Source organism: Saimiri boliviensis, chromosome 6 (genome assembly GCF_048565385.1).
Source record: "Saimiri boliviensis isolate mSaiBol1 chromosome 6, mSaiBol1.pri, whole genome shotgun sequence".
In the NCBI taxonomy this organism is placed as follows: domain Eukaryota; kingdom Metazoa; phylum Chordata; class Mammalia; order Primates; family Cebidae; genus Saimiri; species Saimiri boliviensis.
The window spans coordinates 57907282-57913281 of NC_133454.1; the positions used below are offsets into that span (position 1 = coordinate 57907282).

The 6000-nt window shown below is 40.5% G+C and overlaps 1 long non-coding RNA gene across 1 annotated transcript in view; it reads right to left on the minus strand.

Moving 5' to 3' along the window:
- The window catches only part of LOC104650663 (uncharacterized), a 148829-nt gene extending 143450 nt beyond the window's left edge, over window positions 1–5379 (minus strand). Inside the window, exon 1 of the long non-coding RNA XR_012518048.1 lies at window positions 4547–5379. This is a non-coding gene — a long non-coding RNA (uncharacterized LOC104650663). The remainder of the gene's footprint in view (window positions 1–4546) is intronic.
- Between the last annotated feature and the right edge of the window lie 621 nt (window positions 5380–6000).

Here is a 6000-nt window from a genome sequence, read left to right on the forward strand (position 1 = left end):
AACGTAGTCTATTGGACAACAGCAGTCCTTTCCACCTAGAATGTTTCTTGAAGGCCTTGTGTGACACACAGCATCCTATGCTCAGCTGGTGAATCATGTGACTCCTTGTTGCCTCAGGGGCCATATTTTTTCTCCTATGAGTATAGGTTTCCTCCTCTTTAAACTTCCCAGGGGTATTGTGTACTTTAAATATAATAGTGATAAAGCATGAAACCTAGCATCGGGTGTGTAATAGATGCTCAATAAACCAACACCCATCCCCATCCTCCTGCTATACCCTCAGAGTAGCTTTTCCTTCCCAGCAGGGACAAGTGGTTGAAGGCCATGGAGAGGCATCTGAAAGAGAACTGTGAACTGAGTTGTAAAGAATTTAAGAATTTTAGGCTGGGTGTGATGGCTCACACCTGTAAGCCCAGAACTTTGGGAGGCCAAGGCAGGTAGATCACCTGAGGTCAGGAGTTTGAGACCAGCCTGGCCAACATGGAGAAACCCCACCCTCTCTACCAAAATTACAAAAATTAGCCAGGCATAGTGGCATATCCCTGTGATCCTAGCTACTTGGGAGGCTGAGTCAGGAGAATCACTCAAATCCAGGAGGCAAGGGTTGCAGTGAGCCAAGATCATGCTAATGCACTCCAGCCTGGGTCACAGATCAAGACTCCTTCTCAAAAAAAAAAAAAGAAAAAAAATTAAGAATAGACATTTAGCATATTTAACCATCAACCATCAACCGCTGTCCCTGAAGTTCGCCTCACACTTCTGCACCAACAGACTTGTTTTACCGATCTGCATTTGAGTGCTCCATGCACTTCTATGTACCATTTATTCATCTAGACTGCACGTGCTTTCAGGGAGTGGACCCTCCTTTCCTTTGGTCTTGCAGCCTTGTGACTGCGGACTTACAGTTACCAGTTCTCTGTACAGAGAACAGTCCATTACGGTTCACTGATTTGGTCAGAAACAGGTCCTTGAGCTTCATCTCTCTAAAGGGATTTCTGTAACGTAATGCTATGTGTAAGCCAGGAACCTCAGAGCCCAGACACTTAGTGGACCTCAAGAGCTCGGTCAGCACTTGTCAGAAGGCCCCTCAAAACTCAAAATCTTGACAGTTCTAAAGCCTGTCTGCATATGTGCCTTTACTTCTTTTTTGACTCCCACTGAACCTATGAGCCTGTAATTGACTTCTTTCCCTTCATAGGGATTCCTCACTTCTGAGAAGCCTGCTTAACCACATTGGAAAGTCACCAAAGATAACTAGATTTGACTCAACAAATGTGCACTTATCTTAGACACGTCTGCCCAGATAGCCTCCCTCTGATCTCTTTGTGGACTAAGAACAAGAAGAATAAGCGTTTTGCCTCAGTGAACTCTCTGTGCCGTTTAGCACATTTTTGTATTTTCAATAAATACGTCTTTAGCACTACTCATCTTGTGGTGTTAATTCATCAACACAAGTGCCCTGAGTATCTGTGGGTTGAGCCAAGAGCTAACCGGGATTCACAGTAAAAATAGCTCATGCGTACCTTGGGTGATACAACACAAGCAACAAATAAGAACATATGCCAATCAAAGCATTTTAGGGTTTAGTCTGCTGTGTGAAATACCATGCTAAGTAATTTACATGCATAGTCTCATATAATCCTCACAGCAACCCCTTGGTATCCGCATTCTACACATGATGAAAATTTAGCAAAGCCCATGTGCTTAGTCACTACACAATAGGACACACGCTTTGGGATTCCACAGATAGGATTTAAATTCAAGTCTCCATCTCCTTGAGTGTGACCATGGGTGCAGTAACATACTGTCTCCAGCTGGAGTTTTCTCCTTCGCAATGGGGCAATATTCAAGTCTCTGGTGCTGCTGCACTTTTCACCTTCATGAATCACGGAACTCCTATTTTATACCCTCTCTACCTCAGTAACCCAGGGATTCGGGGTGGTCTAGAATTTCAACCTGAATTCCCATCTAGCCTCTATCTGGACCTTAGGTTGCAAGTCATTCAAACTTTTAGTTTCATCACTTGTCAAAAGAAAATAACAACACTGGCCCAATTAATAGGTAATATTGAAGATAAGATCAAAAGAAACATGTCAAAGTCCCCTAAAAAGCTTCAAATACTTCTCAAATTATTATAGTAACGGATCCAGTTTCAGAACTTACTGCACAGAATGTCTTTGTCCAAAACTTTAAAATGAATGTGGAAACTGAGTTCTACAGAAATGAAACCCAGGTTATTTCTATTCTTGTATAGGTAGAGACTGGGACTGGAGCTCCAGGTATCTGTATGTTTGCTCCAGCCTAGACACTGCTTTGGGCAAATCACTGCACTTCACTACAAAATAGGGATGTGATACCCGTCTTCCCCCAAATCCTATGGGTAGGATGTGGGCAGTAGTCAAAAACACTCAGAAAGCTTGAGACAAGAAAAACTCTAGAAAGTCAATTATATGCATTTTTTAATGTGGTGTCAGATTTTTTTTTCTCCCACTCATTTTCCCTTGTCTCAATCTAAATTTTATCCAGATGTGAACATGAAGAGGCCTGTCTTTGTTCATTCTCTGCTTCTTTGCATGCCCTTTGGTTTTTCTTTGTGCCCTCAAAAGGTTTTGGTGCTATGCTGCAAGACAGGTCATGAAGGGGAAACAGTTGGGGTGTTGCAGGGAGAGTGCAGTATTAGGAACGAGGACTCAGAGTAAAGAGTTACAGCACACTCCAGAATGTGCACCTCCTCTTCGCCAACACAGAGACAAGGTGATGAAAAGATCCCTGGCTCCAGACAAATGCCCTCAGCCTTGCAAAGCCTTCCAAGAGGCAGCGTCCCAGAGCCCAGACTGCAAGTGACTTGCGCGTACACACACACACGCTCACACACATACTTCCATGGAGAACTGTGCTCTCGCATCCCAGAAAAGGTTTGTCGTTTCAATTAAACCTCATCAAGATCTGTGCCACATGTCAGGGAAGAAAATTTAAAAAAAAAAACAAACAAGACTGAATTACTTCAGCTATCTCCTTAGGGATTGATCTGTATCAAATAAACCACCATCTACACATGGGGAGAAGCTTTTACTTATGAAAAACAGAGGCAGGTGCAGAAGAGCAGCATTTGGTACTAAATCAAAGCCCTGGGAGCAGAAGGAAGTGGATTTAGATGCATCCACTTAGCTCCTCCTGATATCTAACTTGCAGGGTGGGGGACAGATCACAGGCTTGGTTGGGTCTGGCCTCTGCTTCCTGGTCCCCCCTGAGGTCCCATTCCACTTCGCTCACTGCTTCAGCTGCCCGGTAAGAACAGATGGACAGGAGTTAAAAGAGCAAGGTCAGCTCATCGGCTAAGTCTCATTTCACACCCTGCCCCACCTCTATCATCCCTTTCTGGGACATAAAGATGAAGAAAGCAGGGCAGGAGTGCTGCTGCATTTGATTCTGGCTGAAACTATGGTCGTTTCATTTACATCCCCTGAATAGCTGGCCAATCTGATTTACACATTGATAATATGTGATGCTTTGTATTCCAGCAAATATTTAATCCCTGACCGATCAATAATCCTCGCCTGATTGTTCTTTTTTGAAAAGAAATAAATCCCCTTTTACTCTTAAAATTCTTGAATAAAATTAAACTGCTTTAGCCTAGGATGCACTGCTTCTACATGAAGCCATGTGGTTTCATAACCTCAGTCCTCAGATGTTTTTAAAGGGGCCGCCTTTGCTAACTTGATTTTTCTGAGATCCTAACATCTCTCTAATGAGTCCTCTGTGTTATCAGCTGATATTATAAAACAGCCCTTTAAGATCTGATACACTTTTTAAAAAATTAAAAAGTAAAATTATTAACCTAAACTGAATCACTGTGTATATAGCATGCAGTATTCTTTTGCATTTTTTGCTTACATTCACCATGACAGTCTTGATTCAAATTCTTTATTACAAACCTTTCTATAAACCATTTCCCTCCAAAACTACATTTTTTTAAAAAAACTCTACTCCTACACAGATTCTTAAAAAGCTATACTCTTGTCTTAGAGTTAAAGTTGAATATTTTGAAAAACGCACACTAAACATGGAAAGAGATGGCTCTCCTCTCTATAAGGAGCTCCCAAGGCAGCCTCAAAGCTCACCAAAAGTTCCAAAACAATATCCACAACAAAACAAACTCCCTTTCATCTCTGGCAGCAACAAAAGCAATAACTTTCACCAAACCTACCCAAGCCAAGAATTAATATAACACAGAACACATCCACATTACAGCTACATCAGCTCACCACAACATTTGTTTGAAAAACACGTAATTTGTGGTAGAGAGAAAGAACCTTTCATACAAAAAGAGGTTCTTTCAAATGCAAATTCACCAAAAGACATATTTTCCCTGTGTTTGGGAAATCACTCGAACGCATGAAAAACATAGTTTTTGTGTGGAAAAAAAAAATCAGTGTACACCCACCAGTTGAAAAGGCAATTAAATTTACTGTAGATTATCTTAACAGTTAAGAAAAGTTAATTCCTAGCTCCGTAGTCTTTAAGAACTTTATTAGCATTTACTGACCTAAGTAGTCTTCAGTTCCCAGGTAGCAAAGTTTCTTTTCTTCTCCACTGAAATGCTCACATGGACACTGAAGGACATTGTATTACTCAACTGATCGGAAAAGAATATTGTTTCCATTCTTCTGGAGGAAAAAAAAATGGAAAGAAAGAAAAGAAAGAAGGAAGGAAACAAGAAAGAGAGAAAGAGAAAGAAAGAAAGAGAGAAAGGAAGGAAGGAAGGAAGGAAGGAAGGAAGGAAGGAAGGAAGGAAGGAAGGAAGGAAGGAAGAAAGAAAGAAAGAAAGAAAGAAAGAAAGAAAGAAAGAAAGAAAGAAAGAAAGAAAGAAAGAAAGAAAGAAAAGCAAGGCAAAATGCAGTCTAATCGAGTATTCTTCCTGGTGGGAAAAAAAAAAGTAAATCCACTATTCTGGAACGAGTTCAAACATAGCTTGACAGGCTCCAGGAGAATTTACACTGAGCATGCTTAGCCCCGCACTGCTTGCATGAGACACTCTTAATGAATATTACTTCCTTCCCACTGGCTATTCCTGCTGGAAGTCCACACCCACCCCTCTTTCAGAAGTCAGGAATTTAGCTTCAGCCAAAGTCCAGAAAACATGCTTATGCGGAGACAAGGCCTCACCGATCCATAAACTTTCAGGTTGTGACCTGCAGGTCAGTTTGACAAACAGAACATAGGGGTGAATTGTTTTTCTGCCTTGGTTATGTTCCCAGCTTTGTGCCTGTCCTAAACTGCAGTTCCTCTGGAGAAAAGAAAAACAGACAGCTTTCTTTCTAAAGAACGTGATGTCCTAAACATCACAGTAAAAACCTTTTCTGATCAAGCTTCCAAACTCAAATCAGAATAAGGCTTATCTGCATATTAAAATACAACATTTGATGATTTTTAGCTTCTGGATAAAATAAAAGTCCTATCCCAAATGTACGCTTTTTGATAACTTACATAATATCTCTCTCAAAAATGCTGCATGCCAAAGCACACTCTGAAAATATGTTCAAAATCCAGCTTTAACCTGCTGTGCTATCTAAACACTGAAATCATAGACATTTAGGTCACACTAAAAACTGATTTTCTTTTTCAAACAATGCTTTTTCTTTCCCTAAATCTCTCTGTCATGTTTAATGATAGGAGACCTGAAATTCTGGAAATTTAAAAATAGATTACTTTTCTGACAGTCTGAGAAGGCAAGATTCTTACTCTGCCAAAAAATAGGGGGAGGAGGGAAAGGGGAGGAGAAGCAGGTGAGGGCCTGATACAGACATAGTAAGGGAAGGACATTTCATATTTTAAAAAATAATAATAAGATATATTTTGGTGTCCATTCGATATTTCTAGGGTGCCATTTATATGTATCAAATTACAAATTATAAATATTATTAAATACTCATTTGAACTGAAATGCTTATTTGCCTAGACACACAGACATATATGCACGCACACGAACACACACCCCAA